Source organism: Gymnogyps californianus, chromosome 26 (genome assembly GCF_018139145.2).
Source record: "Gymnogyps californianus isolate 813 chromosome 26, ASM1813914v2, whole genome shotgun sequence".
Lineage (NCBI taxonomy): Eukaryota > Metazoa > Chordata > Aves > Accipitriformes > Cathartidae > Gymnogyps > Gymnogyps californianus.
The window spans coordinates 2,734,569-2,753,871 of record NC_059496.1 but is presented as its reverse complement, the minus strand read 5'-3'; the positions used below and the strand labels follow the sequence as shown (position 1 = coordinate 2,753,871).

The 19,303-nt window shown below is 59.9% G+C and overlaps 1 non-coding gene and 1 pseudogene across 1 annotated transcript; one reads left to right on the top strand and one right to left on the bottom strand.

Annotated features, from left to right (window-relative positions):
• The first annotated feature begins 307 nt into the window (after positions 1 to 307).
• Positions 308 to 379, top strand: TRNAA-UGC (transfer RNA alanine (anticodon UGC)). Its single transcript has one exon. It is a non-coding gene; the product is annotated as a tRNA-Ala (tRNA).
• A 2,931-nt stretch (positions 380 to 3,310) lies between these two features.
• LOC127026001 (antigen WC1.1-like) lies at positions 3,311 to 18,652 on the bottom strand (annotated as a pseudogene).
• Between the last annotated feature and the right edge of the window lie 651 nt (positions 18,653 to 19,303).

Genomic DNA, 19,303 nt, shown 5'->3' with positions numbered 1-19,303 from the left:
GGAGGCTCAGGGTTGTTTTCCTCTCCATCAACCCACCCTAGAGTGGGCCAGAGCATGGGAGAAGTGCCTGAGCAAGAGCCTCCTCCTGCCCCGTTGCCCTGCAGAGACGTTGAAGGGGCTGCGCTCTGCAGTGCAGCACTGTGCCAAAATCAGACCCCAGCGGAGAGGCTGTCCTGACTTCCCCATCTCAGAAGGGTTCAAGTGCTGTTTTCTGCAGAAGGTCCCTGGGCACCCAGGGGACAACAGGACTGTGCTTGTCATAGACACGTTATGGGAGGAGAGGGTCTCTCCTGCTGGCAAGTGTCAAGGGGATGTAGCTCAGTGGAAGAGCGCCCGCTTTGCATGAGGGAGGTCCTGGGTTCAATCCCCAGCATCTCCATGGGGTGTTTTTGCCCTGAATCCCCAGCCTCAGGCAGGTGCGGGTTAGAGCTTGGGGCAGTGGTCCTCTCCAGACCCTGTGGGCCTGCCCTGCCCACCCAGGGCTTGGCTGTGAGGTGAGGAGGGCTATGTGCGCAGCCTCTGCTGAGCCCCCTCTTGGAGGAGAAGCAGGCAGCTGTGCTGGACCTGAGATGGGGTCACTGCCCTGCACCACAGACCCACCCCACAGAGTGTGTCTGTGGGGAGATCTCAGGCAGGGGACAGAGGTCAGCAGCACACTAGGAATCCTTTCTGGCTGCACTGAGAAATGTGGTGTGAGGGCGCTGGTCCAGCCCAGGTGTCCTTTGGGACCAGGGCCACACTGGCCTGGTGGCTTTCCAGGGGTAAGGGTCTGAGATTGTCCTGTCTCCAGGTGGAGATCCCATACCATGTGGGAAGCACCCCTCTGTGCCAGCAGGTAGGGGTGTCTGAGCTGGACGAGCCTGAGCGGGGCTGTGGGTCTCCCAGCTGGAGGAATGACATTTCTTGCCCTGACCCTGTCTCCAGGTCCTTCTCCTTCCACCACTGGCTTGAGCAGAGCCTCAGCTCAGGGAACCTGGAGCTGCTGAGGTCAGGCACAGCCCTGCTGAGGTGGGACTGGGAGGGCCGGTGCCCAGCTCTTGCTCCTGGGGTGTTTGGTGTCTCTGTCCACCCTGTGCTGATGGCATTGGGGAGGCACAGGCCTGTCCACCGCCATGCACAGGCAGTGAGGGCCAGGAGATGGTGCCTTGGCTGCTCCCTTGGCAATAACACCTGTAACCAAAATGGGGTATGAGACATGGACTTTCACTGCAGGGTGCCCAGCCCCCAGGAGCGGTGAGCCCAGCCTCAGAGAAATAAGGTTGCTCTCCCGTGGACTTTAAACAGCCATGCTCTGCCCAGCGTCGGGGCAGCAGTGCTGAGAGTTGGGGTCTCACTGTGACCCCCCCTCAGGTAGGTCCTCAGGAGCTGCAGGAGAAACCACAGATCTGGGGCACAGTGACAATCCTGCTTTGCTACAGAGAATGGACCCAGCCTGCAGGGCCAGACTGTTCAGGTCCCAAAATGCCATGAAACAGGTACTTTCTGCTGAGGTGTGCTGCCCCCTCAAGCACACACAGGCCTGTGGCTCATCTCCGCAAGGAGGAGGAGGCAAACCTCTGCCCGGTGCCAGAGTAAGGGAGAAATATTACACCTATGGGAGGGCAGAGCTGGCGGCGAGGTGGCACGGGACAGGCACTGGGCTCTTTGCCCTGGTCCCCACTTGGGGCACCTTGACTCTGCTGGTCAGTGTCCATGCTGCCCATAGACCCCCACCATCCTGTGTTCAGAAGATAACACTCCCCCCTTCTTCTTTACTTCACTTCACCTTACTTCTCTGAGATGCAGGGCTGGAGCTTGCCCCAGTGGGAGTTTTCCAGGGGATGGAGGCTGTGTTTGCAGTGCCCTCGTATGTCACCCATCATCGTGGGGTCTGGCCCTGGGAACGCTGCTCTCCCATGGGGGCTGCCAGCAGGAAGGCTCCAGGGTATGGGGCAAAGGGGTGTGTGAGCCTGGGCTTCCCCCAGAACCCCCAGCGTCACCCCAGGGGTGGTGGAGCTCCTGGCAGGGAATGGGGCAATGCTGAAGTGGGAGAGGATGTTGGCGACAGCCGCCTCCTCCCCTCTTCTCCTCTAGGGCCAGATCCTGCTGTTTGCAGCAGTACTGAGCTGCAGGAACTCCCCACAGGGAACCCTGCCTGCCACAGACAGCAAATGCACCTTCCAGCCCACAGCAGAGTATCCTTTTGGGGAAAAGGCAGAGGGGTGTGGAGACCCACCAGCGGGAGCAGGGAGGGCAGTTTGGGTGCCAGGTCCTGCCCAGGTGTCAAAGCCTTCTCCTCGACTGGCTCCTGCGTAAGAGCCTTCTCTGCGGGGCAGGGGCAGGTGAAAGCCCCGGCCAAGGGAGAGGGACCCTGGCTCAGCTCCCAGCAGCACCTGCTTTAGAGGAGGGACACAAAATCTCATCTGCCATGGAAATGTGCCCACATGAGCATCCTCCCAGATGAGCCCTTCTTCAGGCCAGGGGCTGGACCACGGCTTTTGGCTACAGCACACATCTCGTGGGGATCCTTTCTCCATCCCTCTGGCCCTCCAACAGCGCTGAGGGAAAGGTGCCCCAATCCCCCCTGCTCCCCTCCCTCCTGTACCTGCCCACAAGTACTGCCCCGACACAAATCCAAACTGACACCCCTGGCAAGGCAGCAGGAGGGCAGGGGTGGGGGCTGGAGGGGAGCAGGAGGAGGGGGTCCCAGGGCTGCCGTGGGGCCTTACAGCCCCTGCTCAGGAAGAAGGCAGCTCTGCGGCTGTGGCAATAGTGCTCGGGGTCTGTGAGGGCCCAAGGCAGCAGGAGCAATGGAGATGGGTCCTGGCAGAGCATGAGGAGAGGGAATCCCAGCCCCACGTGTCCCTGAACATGGCTCTGCACCCTGTGCTGGGGCAGTGGGGAGCAGAGCTGCCTCCTGACCATTATGGGAGGTAATCGTGGGCCTTGATCCCACCTGGGGCTGGCTGGGGTGTTCAGGGCACTGCAGCCACCTTAGTGCTCACTTCTGTGAGACAAAAGCCCAGGGCTTCCCCTGTCCTGGCAGCTCTGTCGTGGCCTCTGCGCTGTGGGACCAGCGGGGCCCAGGCAGGGGGAAAGAGCAGCTGGAAACCCAAGGGTGAGGAAATGGGTGCTGCCGCTGACGTGCATCACGGGACCTATCAGAGAGCCATTTGGACTCAAAAGTGCCTGTGGCCAGCAGGATGGAAATGTCTCTGTCAGCAGGATTATTCCCCAGGGACCATGGGCTCTCGCAGCCCCACAGCCTGACCCCGACCCTGAGCCCCTTCCCCACCGCCATGTCCTTCTTCTCTGCTCCCCCTGGTGAGCCTCAGGGAGACACCCCAACACCTGGGCAGGCAAGCACCAGCTGTGGGTCAAAGCCCTCAGAGACTTTTAATAAGAAGAAATCTGGAGGCACAGCAGAAAGAGGGGAATACAAATAGAGGAAACTCCAGGCGGTTTCTGCTGCCCATGGGTCAAGGGAGACAGTTCCCATGTGCTCACAGCTCTCCCAGCTGCACAGACTCTCCTCCGTCCCGGCTGCACCCAGCTGCACAGCAGGGATGGGCTCTCCTGGCCTGGGGCTCAGGGACTGTTGTGCACAGAGCTCCACTGTCACAGCCTTTGTGTCCTCACGGGGATGTGCCAGAGACACCTCTTCAGCATCATCATAGCCCATGCTCGCCAGGGATAGGGACAAGGTGTCTCCTTCAGCTCTGGGGACCCCGGCACTTCTCCGGGAGCGCAGGCTGGCCCCTGCAGGCAGCAAGGCAGGACATTGCAGTTCACCTCATGGGGTCTGTACATCATCTTCCTCCCAGCTCCTCACCACATTCAGCTCCTTCTCCCACCCCCAGTCCCTCCAAGGAAAACTCCTGGGGCAGGTTCCCCCTTCCCAGGAGGTTGGGGTCTCAGGACAGCAGTGACTCAGGTGCCACCAGGGATGGCACCCCAGGAACCAGCAGTGCTAAATTTCCCTCTCACCTCTGGGTGCATCCCTGGGCCCTGCTCCCTCCTCTGGCACCCTGGGCATTTCCCACTCGCCCTGCTCAGGGGCAGCGTCCTCCCCAGGGTCAGAAACCTCCCTGGCATCATCATAGCCATGCGCTGGCTCACCTGCGGCCAGGACAAGAACATCTGAAAGGAGAGGGGAGCTTGGTGACAGTGAGAAGATACATCCTGCAGAGCAGAGGACGGGAGGAGGCAGCAGGGACACAGGGCTGAGACACTGGTGTTGGCAGCGCCACAGGAGACCCCCGTGTCTCCCCATCTCTGACACTGACACTCAGTGACACCTCTGTCCATCACATGTCTGCAGGGAGACGAAGCCCTTCCTGCCTCCGTTACCTGCTGCTGATGCCAGACCATCCTCCTCCTCGCTGAGCCCAGGGGAGGGCTGCAGCTGGCTCAGGGACTCCTCTGAAGAAGAGCCTGGAGAGATGCACAGTGGGTGTTATGGAGCGAGCCCCACTGACCTGGCCCATGGTCAGCGCTGCTGGGGAAGGGGGACCCACAGAGCTGGGGCTGCATGGGGAGGAGGGCTGGGAATTTACCCTGCTCCCCTGGCACAAACCCTGTCTCAAAGGTGCTCCCAGAGGTGCCCTAGGACAGCCCCTTCCCTCCCTCCTTGGGTGTCACATGGGGTGCAGGGGCAGAAAGAGAGGGGCTGTCCAGCTGGGACGGTGAAAGGTGGTTGGGAGAAAGCTCCTCTCCTGGGCCCAGGACCTGGATGCTCTCCCCACACACCACATGGCGCCAGTGCTGCAGGGACCACGGGCTGGGGGCTTCAGGGGATCAGCTCTGGGTTGGGCCAGGGGAAAGGTGTCCTGCAGATGTGCCTCCAGGGAGGACCCACACCCACCTGAGCGACCAAACCTCGCCTGCTTCTCCCATGCTGGGCTGTAACCGATCTCCTCGTACACGGCCTCGGGGAAGAGCTCCTGAGCTCTCCTGGAGCCTGGGGATAGAGGCAGGGCTGGCAGAGGGACAGGCAGAGAGCCAATGGGACCCCACTGTGCTCCCCCAAACCTCTTCCTTGGGCCAGCCCAGCACTGCTCCAACAGCACAGCCCCACTGCACTGTCCAGGCATGGCTGCCACATCCCGGTGAGGGCAACATTGCTGTGCAGATCCTCTGGGGCAGCATCACCCTCGCATCATCCCTTTGGAGACAGCGCTCATGCCCCTCTGGCCCCTGGGTCATGCCCCCTTGTCTGACCCTGGAGCAGCTCCCATGTTTCCTCTCCACCTGGAGCTGCCCTCTCTCTGCCCCACGGGTCTATAGCAGGGCCCCTGCCCTGCTGGTGGGTGGGCAGGGCTGGGCAGAGGGACAGGCTGGGAGCCTGACACCATGGAAATGGACCCTCCTGCCCCACGCTCCTCCTAGCATCTCCATTGCCCCAGAGTGCCCTCCACCAATACCCAGAGCACTGCCAGCCTTGGCCATCTCCCCTCTGCTCACATCTCCCGAGCCCCACTCTCCCCGTTTCTCTCCTTGCCTCTGGCCAGCTCCCCCCACCTCTGGGCTCTCTCCACCCCTTGCTGCTGGTGCCCCATGGCCAGGCACTCACTGGGGTGGTGTCTGGGACAGGTGGCAGCACACAGTCCCACCCCCTCAGCTCTGCCTGTGCCCCTCACTGACATCCCGCAGCACCCCACAGCCCTTCCAGGAGGTATCTTCCCCTGGCACCATTGTGGCAGGACCCACCTCTGCGCCCAGTCCTGGTGCTTAGCACTTGCCCGGCCAGGAGGGCCAGGAGCAGGCAGAGAAGGGCCCCCAGGATGATGCAGATGATGACGGGCACTGAGACTCTCCCGCTGCCAGTCAGACGGCCTCGAGTGGGATCTGCATGGGCAAGAACATGGAAGGGGCAGCACCAGGCCTGGGAGAGGTGGAGGCAGCATCAGTCCTGACCCCATCACACAAGGCAGCAAGGGGTGGAGTGCCCCAGGGGTGAGTGATGGGCAAGCTTCTACCCTGCTGAGTAAATTACAACCCTCCCTAACCCCCCCCCCACCCCCAGTGCCTCCTCCTGGGAGTTTCACACCCCAGCAAGGAGCCCCTTCCATCCAGCTGTGGCTCACAGCCTGGCCCTGGGGATACCCAGCCCCGGGGGGAGGACAAGTTACCTGCTTGGGGTGGGAATGCTGCCGTCCTGGGTGTAGCTGCAGAAGAGGCAAAGGAGAGCTGGGCTGAAGAGGGTGGTTGTGCGGGTCCCGGGGAGCCTCCTCCCCAACACACTGTGTGTGTGTCTGGAGATGCCCCTGACACATCCCCCCCAAATTGCCCCTCCTGTAGTGCTAGAAAGGGAGGCCGGGACAGGGCCCAGCGCCTCTGCTCTGGGCGGCAGGCAGGAAGGCACAGGCAGCCCAGGGGATAGCCCTGGGGCTGCAGGGCCCCACGGGCAGTGGCCGGATGGACGTCCAGATCCACCGAGGCTGCTCCGCACTTGACACCCAGCCTCCTGCACTCCACAGGGAATGTTCCTGCTCTTGGGAGGTCAGGGCCCATGCCAGGACCAAGTGGGTGTAAGGCTTTCCCAGCTCCTGCCAAGACCCGAGCAAGGGGTCCCAGCCCTGCCACTCACCTGAGCAGCGCACGGCAGCATCTTCCTTATGCCGACAAGCACCGCTGTCCCCAGGACGGGCCCAGCAGTCCTGCAGAGACAGCTCTGTCCCCCGGCACTCCACCTGCTCCAGCCAGATGGGGCCCATCCCCATCCCAAACGCAGCCTCATGCAGGGCAGACACCACGGGGCCACAGCCCAGCTGCCTGCATGCCACCTCAGCATCCCACATGTCCCAGGAATCGTGCACACCGTCCCCCAAGAGCCACGGTGCCAGACCTCCACTCTGCCCGAGCACCTGTCCTCGCCTCCCACTGCACGAATCTCTCTCCTGGCTGGAGAAGGCAAAGACTTCCCATGGCACTGAGAGAGCAGGCAGAGCCCTGCCAGACAACAAGGGTACACAGGGAGCAGCTCCCTACCTGTGCAGCTCGTGGAGTTGGGGCACGGGGCCAACGGGGTCGGGGGCATTTCTGGGCGTCCCCCTGAAGAAGGAAACACTGTGGTGAAGGGGCTGGTTCAGGGGATGGTGCAGAAGAGAGCAGGGCTGAGCTCTGCTTGCGCCTCCCTGTGCCATCTTGGTCACGGCAGCAACCGAACCCTGGTCATTCAGGGGACAGACGCAGGACTGTGGGGGGACCCTGACTGCTCAGCCCCAAAAGGCCCCTGGTTCAGAGAGCAGCAGGAGGGTGTCCATGGAGGGGAGGCTCTTCTGAACCCTGTCTGGTCTCTTCTGAGACCTCACCTGGAGGTGCCTCTGCCTCCCGCAGGTGCTGCTGGCAGCCTGGGTGGCAACTGCTGCTGGACCGTGGGTGGCTGTGGTCACGTTTGTGCCACCAGCAGCAGAAGGGTCTGACATGGCAAGGAAAAGCCTTTCCAAGCTCTTTCTCTGTGTTTGGCCGTGCCCACCAGGGAGCAGGAGCTGGGGTGACACTGGTGCCCAGGTGCTCCGAGTTACCATTGCAGGTGATGTGGTCTCATCTCGCAGGTCTTCACATGACTGCGGGTTCCAGGGAGTGGAGGGACACTGCCAGAAGGAGCTGGTTTTCTCCCCACACTGCACGTTATCCAGCCAGGCAGGGCCAGACACCCTGCCGTAGGGCAGGCGTGTTCCAGGGATCCTCCATCCCCGCAGCCCAGCTCCTGGCATGCCAGCGACACCGTGTCAAGAGTCATCGAGTTGGAGCAAATGCTCCCCCATGTCCCGTTGTAGAAAACCTGCAGGCGCCCAGAGCAGCCGTCGCTGTTCTCCAGCCTCAGGGCCACGAACTCTGCAAGGAAAGGCACCAAGGGGGAACAGGCTGGTGTGGGGCTGTGGGAGCCAGGACACCTCTGCACCCCCCAGCCCTCACGGCGGCAGGGGCAGGGCCAGCACGTCCCCCTTGCACCCAGGGGCAGAGAGAAGTCCCTGACGGACAGACCCCTGCCCTTCCCGCTAATCCTCGGGGACTGCTGAGCTCCCCAGGGACCCCCAGCGGGACTGAGGGTGCCCGTGCATGGGTGTCCCACAGGACGGGCTTGGGCAGCAGCTCAGAGGCAGTCAGGAACAGCCTTGGCCATGCCCAGCTCTCCTTGTGTCCTGGCCTCCCCAGGAACCAGGCTCCCACCACAGGTCCTGGCACACACCTGAGCAGATGACTCCCAGCGTCCTCTTTGTGCCCGCAGTCGTGCTGCCCCCAGGGCCCAGCAGGGCAGTCCCAGAGAGCAGCTTCGCCCCAGAGCAGTTCACGCCATCCAGCCAGATCTGGCCAGAGCCTTCCCCAAACCAAGCAGAGCCAGCCGCCTCCACCGCCCCTCCACAGCCCAGCTGGTGGCAAAACGACGGCGGCATCAGACAGGTCCCAGCCATCGTCACACACAGTCCCCCAGGTGCCCTGGTAGTAGAGCTCCACTCTCCCAGCACAGCGCCCGCTCCCGTTCACCAGCCGGACCCGCCGGCTCCTGTAGTGGGTAGAAAGCCCAGTTGCTGTCAGGGCCTGGCTGCCCACCCACCCCGTCACCTGGGGGGCCCATGCAGTGCTGCTCACCCCAGCAAATGACTCCCACGTCTCCGCAACCCCTGCTGCCGGTGCACTCTCAGGCAGGGAGGTGTTGCAGAGGGCCAGGTTGGCCTCGTGCCCTGCGCACCGGACCCCTCGCAGCCCCACGGGGCCCGTCCCTCGCTCAGGCTTTGGGGGGTTGTAGGCTGTCCCTGCCTCTCCGCACCGCAGCTGCCGGCACACCACACTGGCCTCCTGCATGTCCCACTCGTCATCCAGAACTCTGCCCCACATCCCATGCTGGAAGATCTCCACTCGTCCGTCGCACCGGCTCCCTCCGCCCACCAGCCGCAGGGATGCAAAGCCGGCTGAGCCTGGGGACAACAGAGATACCACAGCCATCGGCGGCACTGGGGAGCAGGGCATCCTTCAGGGAGCAGGGCGAGGGGGGATTTTCTGACCAAACAGGACAGATTGAGCCTTTTGCTGACGAGAAGTGAGGGCAAAGCCCGGGCCTCTCTGCAGCTCACACCCAGGTCTGCTGCTGCTGGGAGCACCCAGGCAGCTCCTGCCTGGCTGGTGGGATGAGGCTCTGCAGGGCTCTCTGCGGGGATGCGATGTGGTTGTCTGCAGCCAGAGGGATGGAGCAGAGCCCTGCAGCCCTGTCCTGGGCTCGTCCCACAGTACGAGAACAGAGGAGCCCAGGCCTGGTGGTGGCGCTGGGGCTAAGGCACTGCCCTGGGGGTAGATGCTTGCCTCCGTTCAGTGCTCAGCTCTCCCAAAGCAGAGCGGTCAGTCTGAGCAGGCAAAGCCCTCCAGATGGCTCCTGGGGATGCCAGGGTTTGTCCAGGGAGAACTTCAGCCTGGTACTGCCATGGGACCCCTGCTTTGGGTGGCCGTGTCACACACAAAGGGCAATGGAGTTAATGCAGCATTTTTCCGGCACTCACCTGAGCAAATGACAGCAGCAGTGTTCCCGTGGGAGCATGGTGAGGCCCCCAGGGTGATCACTGGGCACTGTGCCAGGTGGGCTTCAGTGCCGTCACAGTGGAAGGAGTCTCTCCAGACAGGGCCAGTCTCTCTCCCAAAATGCTCTCCTCCAGGAATGGCCTCAGCAAACCCACAGTTGAGTTGACGAGAGAACGTGGGCATCCGAGAGATCCCAGCGGGAGGCACAGAGGGTCCCCCAGGTCCCCAGCACCTGGACCTCCACCTTCCCCGCACACGCTGTGCTGCCGTTCACCAGCCTGAACCCTGTGTACTCTGGGGACAGAGGAGGAGGAGAGAGGGTGGATTGGTGCTCTTGTACCCTCAGGAGCTGGGGGAGAGGCCAGAGGACAGCATGCCTTTCTTCTCCTTCTCAACTATTTTCATGCTGCAGACAATGCCATCATCCCTCCTGTCCCCACACCCAGCCTAGCACATTCCTTGCTCTGTTCCCCGACCCCTGGCACAGCCCCCGTGTCCCTGAGTCCTTACGTGTGCAGGTGACAACAGCGCTGTTGCGTGGGTGCAGGGCTGCTCCCTGGAGGACCCTCTGAGGCAGGAGATGAGGAGGGATTCATTCCCCACACACTGCAGCTCTCCATCCCACATGGCACTGACCCCTTCTCCAAAGTGAGCTGCCTCAGCGACAGGCAGGGCTCTGCCGCACTGCAACTCCCTGCAGACCACGTCAGCAGCTTTGGCACCAAAGTGTGAAGCACAGACAGTTTTCCACTGGTCCCCGTCATGGATCTCCACACGTCCTGAGCAGCGGCTCTTCCCTTCCACCAGACGGACAAATCCTGGGAAAAAACCAAACACCTGGCAGTTCCCAGAGTCCTCTGGCAGTTAAATGCCCACATCCTGCATCACCTCCAAGCAAGCTGTGACCAAACTGCCCATTGCACATCCCAGAGGAAGCTGTTGGGGGAGTGTTGGTGACACAAACACATCCAGGCCCCCCTGCACCCCTTCTCTACACCATCACAGCACTCGAGGGTATGTGTCTGTCGCAGACTCACAGCCACAGGTACTGCTCAGACAAACTGCTCCCACACAAGGTCCCCTGTGCTGCCTGGCATGGTTCCCCCAGCACCGCAGTGGTGGGAGCAGTTTGGGTCCAGGAGAAGTGGCCCAGATGATACTGACTGCTGCAGCCTGCTCAGCCCCTGCAGAGCTTTGGGCCAGGCAGGACCATCACCCTGAGGCAACCAGAAGCGCACCCTGATCCCAGGGTGTTCCTGGAGGATTGGGAGGTTCCTTTTAGGTGGGAGATGTCACAGAGCACAGAAATGGTGCAGCTGTTATCATGGCTGGTGCCTGTCCAGACCCCTCTGATGCTTGCCTGAGGGGGAAGGTTCTCAGTCAGGGACGCAACGCACAATACAGATCAATGTCCAGCACAGAGGGACGGAGACTCACATGCCCCCCTGGGCCCATGCCGGCTCTCAGGGAACAGCAGGTACCGATGAGGATCAGGAAATGCTGCCAAAGCCCCCATGTCATGGGGCAGTGTGGGGAGCCGTGGGCAGGCAGGTGAGATTGGGCAGTGGGTCAGTGCTGCCTGCACAGGGTCATGTCCCCGGGGCTGTCACAACCCCAGGGATTTCCCAATGCCAGCCTGTGACTGTGGTGATGTGGGAGGGAGCAGCCAGGGTCAAGCAGCCACCAAGCCCTGAGGCCTCGCAGTGCTGGACCACACAGCTGAGCCCTGGGGACAGGCAGCAAACGTCTGTGTGCCACCCTGCTCCTCCTCAAGCCCAGCACTCATGCTCTCTGAAAAGCCCTTTTGATTCACTTGAGGTACTCATGCCTGTGAAGGGAATGACCCAGGAGGACCAGTCATCTCATGCTGTTCCTCCAAGGTGTGGAGTGCCAAGCAAGTCCCCCTGCTTTCTCCAGCACAGGGACCCTCAGCATTGTTGGCTGGGAACTGGCAGAATGGGTGGAGATGAGTGGACACCTGGGGCAGGGACGGAGGATTCATCTGCAGCCCAAGATACTGACTGAGGGGACTAGACACTGTGGCAAGGTTAGTTCACCCTGGGGTAGGGTCCCTCTGGGCTTTCCCCAGGGACTGGGGACATCAGCAATGACGTCCCAGCTCGGCATAGACCAGCATCACTGTGCCCTGCTCTGGGATCCCCTTCTTGCTCCCTGAGGACACAGTCAAGGTCCCTTCCCCCATCCTGGCCCAAAAGGTGGGGAACAGGCTGACCCCTTACCTGAACACGTCACGCCAGCATCAATAGTGTGAACACAGTCATGTTCACCCCATCCTGCGTGTTTGCAGTCAGACAGGGCAGACTCGGTGCCATTACAGCCAACATCATCCATCCAAATGGGGCCAGATCCTGGCCCAAAGTGTCGTACTGGTGAGCTTCAACAGCAGACCCACAGTCCAGCTGCTTACAAACCACTGCGCATCGTCCATGTCCCAGTAGTTACCACACACGTGCCCCACTGGCCCTGTTGTTTCACCTCCACTCTCCCAGCACAGCGTTTGCCACCATCCGCCAGCCTCACCTCCACAGCACCTTCAAACACTGACAAAGGACAGTCAGAACAGCGAGCCCCAGCCTGGGGGTCTGGGGGAACCCCTGCCCGGTGGAGTCAGAGGTGCCAGGGTGGGAGCCCTCCCCTCCAGGCTGTCCCCGGGGCAGTGCAGGGCTCCCTTCTATCCCCACGGGCTGTGCAAGGCTGGGGGTGTGCAGTTGTGGCCCTGCTGGGTCATTTGTGGCCCCACAGCCTTTGGCACCTCCTTCTACCCCAACGGCCAGCTGCCACCTGCCCCTGGCCCATGCCCACCTAGGGCACCTGCTCCTCCCCACCCAGCACCCTGAGAAGAGACCTGCCCCAGGGCTCCCCCAGCACACACTGCTGCTTCTCCCCAGGGCCCCCAGCTGCCCTGGACCACAGCCTGCCCCGGGCTCCTCCCAGCTTATCCTCTGCCTTCAGGTCTTGCTGTGTCCCCTGCGAACAACACAATGATCCCAGTGAGCCCTCCCAACCATGCCCCCTCCTTGTCCTGGCATCAGCCCAGCCCTGCCCTTGTCTAGGATCCCCCAGGAAGGTCACCTCTCTGCCAGCCTGTGGGAACAGACACCCCACTTCCCTTGTCCCACACCCACAACCTGCCTCCCCTCAGGCTGGAGCTCACCCAGTGTTCAACGCCCGTCCCTGAGTCCTTACGTGTGCAGGTGACAACAGCGCTGTTCGCGTGGGTGCAGGGCTGCTCCCTGGAGGACCCCTGGGCAGGAGATGAGGAGGGATTCATTCCCCACACCTGCACCGCTCTCCATCCACATGGCACTGACCCCTTCTCCAAAGTGAGCTGCCTCAGCGACAGGCAGGGCTCTGCCACACTGCAACTCCCTGCAGACCACGTCAGCAGCTTTGGCACCAAAGTGTGAAGCACAGACAGTTTTCCACTGGTCCCCGTCATGGATCTCCACACGTCCTGAGCAACGGCTCTTCCCTTCCACCAGACGGACAAATCCTGGGAAAAAACCAAAACACCTGGCAGTTCCCAGAGCCCTCTGGCAGCTACAAGACCACATCCTGCATCACCTCCAAGCAAGCTGTGACCAAACTGCCCATTGCACATCCCAGAGGAAGCTGTTGGGGGAGTGCTGGTGACACAAACACATCCAGGCCCCCTGCACCCCTTCTCTACACCATCACAGCACTCGAGGGTATGTGTCTGTTGCAGACTCACAGCCACAGGTACTGCTCAGACAAACTGCTCCCACACAAGGTGCCCTGTGCTGCCCAGCATGGTGGTGAGCAGTTGGGTCCAGGAGAAGTGGCCCAGATGATACTGACTGCTGCAGCCTGCTCAGCCCCTGCAGAGCTTTGGGCCAGGCAGGACATCACCCTGAGGCAGCCAGTAGTGCACCTAATCCCAGGGCTGTTCCTGGAGCATTGGGAGGTTCCTTTTAGGTGGGAGATGTCACAGAGCACAGAAATGGTGCAGTATTGTGATGGCTGGTGCCTGTCCAGACCCCTCCAACCTCTTTGGAGGGGATGTCCTCAGCCAGGGACACACTGCTCTGCCTGAGATGCACAGGTCCCAAGCCAATGGCCGGACAAAGGGCCCGAGACTCGCATGCCTCCCTGGCCTCACACTGACTCAGAGGGTAACAGCAGGCACAGATGAGAGTCAGGAAGTGCTGGCAAAGACCCTGTTCCATGGGGCAGTGTGGGGATCGATAGGCAGGCAGGAGAGGTTGGGCAGGTGGTCAGTGCTAGCTTCATGGAGCCATGCCCCTACAGGGCTGTCAAAGTCCCAGGGATGCTCAGTGCCAGCCCGTGCATGCGGTGATGTGGAAGGAAGCAGCCAGAGTCAAGCAGCTGCAAAGTTCCTAAGCCTTGCAGTGCTGGACCACAGAGCCGAGCCCTGGGGACAGGCAGTGAAGAGCTGTGTGCCACCCTGCTTCTCTCCTCAGGGCCCAGCACTCATCCTCTCTGAAAAGCCCTTTTCATTCACTTGAGGTACTCATGCCTGTGAAGGGAATGACCCAGGAGGACCAGTCATCTGATGCTGTTCCTCCAAGGTGTGGAGTGCCAAGCAAGTCCCCCCTGCTTTCTCCAGCACAGGGACCCTCAGCATTGTTGGCTGGGAACTGGCAGAATGGGTGGAGATGAGTGGACACCCCGGGGCAGGGACGGAGGATTCATCTGCAGCCCAAGATACTGACTGAGGGGACTAAGACACTGTGGCAAGGTTAGTTCACCCTGGGGTAGGGTCCCTCTGGGCTTTCCCTGGGACGGGGACATCAGCAATGACAGTCCCAGCTCGGCAGTTAGACCAGCACACTGGCCCTGCTCTGGCGTCCCCTTCTTGCTCCCTGAGGACACAGTCAAGGTCCCTTCCCCCCCTGGCCCCAAAGGTGGAGTACAGGCTACCTTACCTGAACATGTCACTCCAGCATCGTGAGTGTGAGCACAGTTATGTTCACCCCATCCTGCGTGTTTGCAGTCAGACAGGGCAGACTCGGTGCCATTACAGCCAACATCATCCATCCAAATGGGGCCAGATCCTGGCCCAAAGTGTCCGTACTGAGGAGCTCCAACAGCAGACCCACAGTCCAGCTGCTTACAAACCACTGCCGTCGTCCATGCTCCAGTAGTCACCACACACAGTCCCCACTGGCCCCTGTGTTTCACCTCCACTCTCCCAGCACAGTGACTGCTGCCATTCGCCAGCCTCACCTCCGCAGCACCTTTGAACACCAACATGGGGGGGTCAGGAGAGTGCCAAGCCCCAGCACTGCAGGTCTGGGGGAAACCCCTTCCTGGGTCGAGTCAGAGGTACTGGGGTGGGAGCCCTCTCCCCTCAGGCTGTCCCCAGTGCAGTGTGGAGGTCCCTTCTATCCCCACGGCCTGCGCAAGGCTGGGGGTGTCCAGTTCTAGCTCTGCTGGGTCCCCTACTATCCCACTGCACAAGGCACCTCTTCCCACACCAATGGCTACCTGCCCCCACCCATACCCACCTGCACCCTGCCCAGCCCTGCACTGGGCACCGCTCCTCCCCAGCCCAGCACCCCCTCAACAGCCCTGTGTACCCAGGCCTGCAGCTTCCTGCAAACCACCTGCCCCACCACCATCCAAACCCACCCCACTTTTTTTGCCCAGGGAGCACTGAGACAAATCTGAGGATCCCCCAACCCATCTCCTCTCCTCATCCCTGGTGTCAGTCCAGTCCCTGCACTGGGCCAGGCCCTCCACAAAGGATGTCTCTCTACTGTAGATGTCCCGCTCCCTTCTCTCTGTGGGGTACACACTGCCCTCATAGGGTCAGGGCTCCCCTGGATTAAGGGGGCAGTGAGCAGCACACAAACCCTCGAGGCTACCCCAGAGGTTGGCAGTGCTCTGGGGATCTCTGGGGGCTGCCATCACCAGCTAGGCCACCACTGGCTCCAGAGGCACAGTGCTGGGCAACAGGGGGTACCCCACGAGAGGGTGTCTGTGAATGCAGCCAGGGACAGGCTGCCCTAAGCACTGGAGCCCTGGAAAAGGAGATACTCTCTCCCACCCACATGGGCACAGGGAAAGGCACAGGCTCCATGGACTTGAGCCCCTTCTGCCCCTCGTCTCAGTAGCACCTGCAAAGAAACCCCATTCCCAGGCGATCCTGATGACCACCCTGGTAGCCCCTGGCCCTGGGCAGTCAGCACTTACCCCTGCACAGCTGTACCCAGAGCAGCAGCCACAGCATCTGAGGGGACAGGACTCCCTCTCGGCCCATCCTGAGTCCTGCCCTGCCAGCACATCCCTGCTGCGCCACACTCCCTGCCACAGCTCCTGTGGACTCATGGGGACAATGATGACGAGAGGGCAATATATCTCTGCAGATGCCAGCCCAGCTACAGGAGGAGCCAATCAAAGCAGCAGCACCTTTTTAGACATTATCGGGAGCTATCTCCCCTCCGACACAGCCCAGCCCTCCAATGAACTTCTCCAGCGCCATTCATGACCATATATGAGGGATGGCTCCACTGCAGGTGTCACGTCACTGTGGTGGTGGTGCGTCACAGGACAGGGCCGGCTGTAGTGGGGGAAAACGGATTTTTCATGCCTTGAACCCTGCTGTGTGGACCAGGAGCACTGAGCATCTCCTATACCGGGCACATCCAACAGCCCAAGGTGCGAGTGTCCAGCCATCCCTGTGCCATGGGAACCACAGGGCTGGGACTGCACCAGGGCTGTGTCAGGAAGGGAAGGAAACAGCCCCTGCCCCTGCTTCAGATCCTGCTGTGCTGGAGCAGCAGCTGGGAAAGGGCCTAGCTCAGGCCAGAGCCCCATCCCAGGAGTACTGCTCAGCCGTTCCTCCCTGGAGAGCCCCATGGAAGGTCCCTTGAAATGAGCTGGAGCTGGGACATGTCCCTGCAGACACGCAGCCCAGAGGCTCAGATGTATCCCTGCCTCTTGACATGTCACCGAGGGGCCGTTATTCCCCATGGGTGGCTCGGGAGCTGCAGCCTGCAGGTGCACAAACCACAGCCCACGTGGCCTCAGCGCTCCCCTGCTCCCCCCACAGCGCCCGGGCAGGAAGCCTGTGGTTTCCTCTGGCACCGTGCCCAGGCACATCCCTGCGGTGCCCCGAGCCACCCCCACCCCGACTGCTCCAGCCAGGGCTGCAGGGGCTGCTCCTTCGGCCTCGCAGACACACGGGGGGCAGCTCCCGTCCCACATCATGCCCTTCTGATGGGGCACACGGCTGCTCTGCACCGAGCCCCACAGCCATGGGGTGTCATCCGTGACATTACCTCACACCCTCCTACGCCGCTGCTGTGTGCTCACGGGTTATACTGATGGTGACCTCACACTCCTACTGCCATCGCTGTGTGCTCATGAGTTACACTGTCACACGTGTGTGTGCAGTGTATGGACTGCTGCTGCTAATGATGGTTCTTCCAAAACCCCATATTTGGTTGTGGTCTAAATATTGACTTGGTGACATCAGAAGCACCTACACAAGCTATGTGCCAGCTTCTGCCCTATCAGCTACTCAGGCACCAGCGACATCACAAGCTCATACACAGCTATGTGCATGCTCCTGGCCTATCTGCTACTCAGCCACAGGTGATGTCCATAGCATCTACTGCTGATATTGGCCTGCTCCTGGCCTATCGGCTACTCAGGCAGCAGTGACCTCAAAACCACCTACACAAACTATAAGCCTGCTCCTGCCTTATCAGCTACTCAGGCACCAGTGACCTCACAGGATTCTACACACCCATTTGCCATGTCCTTGCTGTTGAGGTACTCTGCCTCAGGTGACCTCACGAGCACCTATAAGGGCCATGCTCCTGATCAAGGCCTATCAGCTATTCAGCCAAGAGTGACATCACAAGTACATACCCAAGCCATGTGTCTCCCTCCTCCCTATCAGCTACTCAGGCACCAGTGACCTGACCACCACATATCCACCTACTTGCTATCTGCTTGCCTATGAGATATCAAGGCACAAGTGACCTCACAAGCTCCAACACAAGCCATGTGCTTGCTCTTGGCCTATCAGCTACTCAGGCATCAGCAATCTCACAACACTTCCACAGGCCATGTGCCAGCTCCCAGCCTATGATCTCCTCAGGCACCAGTGACCTCACAAGCACATACCAACCTATTTGCTCTGTGCTCGTGTGGTGGGTGACCCCATGTGGCAGCCCCCACCCAGTCACTTGCTCACTCCCCACCAGCGGGATGGGGGAGGGAACTGGAAGGGCAAAAGCCAGGAAAAAGTCTCATGGGTCAAGATAAAGACAGTTTAATAAGTGGAGAAGTAATCACTCACAGCAGGAGATTGATGCCAAGCCAGTCTCTGAGCAAAGAACACACACCCCTCCCCAGTTTTACTGCTGACCATGACATCATATGGTGTGCAATATCCCTTTGGTCAGTTGGAGTCAGCTGTCCTGGCTTTTCCCCTCCCAGCCTCTTGCCACCCCCAGCCTTCTCGCTGTGGGGGCAGAGTGAGAAAGAGAGAAGGCCTTGACACTGTGCAAGCACTGCTCAGCAACAGCTCCAATGTCAGTGTGTTCTCAACACTGTTTTGGCCACCAAGGCAACGCACAGCACCATAGCGGCTGCTAACAAGAAAATTAACTCCGTCCCAGCCACACCCAGTACAATCTCCACCCCTTCTTCCACACCAGTTGCATCCTGCTCAGGTCCTACAGTATTCAATACAAATGTACATTACATCCACCACCCCTCACCCCCTTCCCCATCCTTTCACATGACATACACACAGCACACTGGCTTTGGCTGGTGTGGCTCAGGTGGACCTGGACAAGTGCCAGCACACTCCTGACTTCTCCCCTCACTCACTCAGCCAGAGCTTTTTGAAACATTCCATCAGGTTATCAACCTAAGGACAAGGAAATCTAAATAGCAACTCTGCACCGCACAGTGGTCTTGCAGGTAGCTGTGAGATCCCCCACGCCCATGGGGAAAGGGAGTTCCCCACTACCACCCTGCCTCTGTTTGGCACCTCGAAATCCACTTTGCAGTTCATGGGCTCACTGGCTGTTTCTTCTGCTTCTCGTGGTCTTTTTTGAGATCCTCTTTGGGTCTTTTCCATATGGTCCCCATGCGCATATTCTTCTGAAGTTGGCATTTTGTCCTGGTTTTCCATGTTCGCAGACAGCGTTGCCTGTGTCTTGCGGCACCAAGAAAGCTCAGAGGCTGCCCCAGTAACCCTGCGTGGCCGTCCTGCTGAGCTGGTCTGGGATGTTGGGGCCTCCTAGGCCACTTCCCAGGATTGGGCTCTTCTTTCCAACCCAGACAAGTTCCCCCCAACCCAGACATGTCTGGGCTTCTTCTGCAGCCTGGTAAAGTGGGGACCTCGACCCACCCTTTGTAATTTTCTTTCTATTCACATTTAAACTCTAATTCTTCATTCATTAGCTCTTATTGAAGAAGGCTTTCTCCATTTTATACCTATTGATAATGGCTATATATATTTAATTTTTTCTGGCTTTATAAATGTTTTTATATAAATAAAAAAATATAGATATAAATGTATACACATACATACATCTATAGAAAGGTATATATATTTAAAATACCGTATATATGATAAATAAATAAAAGTATATTTATACATATTTGTACACTCACACATATATTTCTAAAAATGTATATATTGTAATACAAATATATATTTTTATATCTGAGCACTTCCTTGTCCAAAGCAGGCAGGCAGCCAGTCACAGGGCTGCATGAGAACATGGGGGTATATGGTGTCAAAAAATGGCTGCCGCCCAACCACAATGCAGCATGAAAC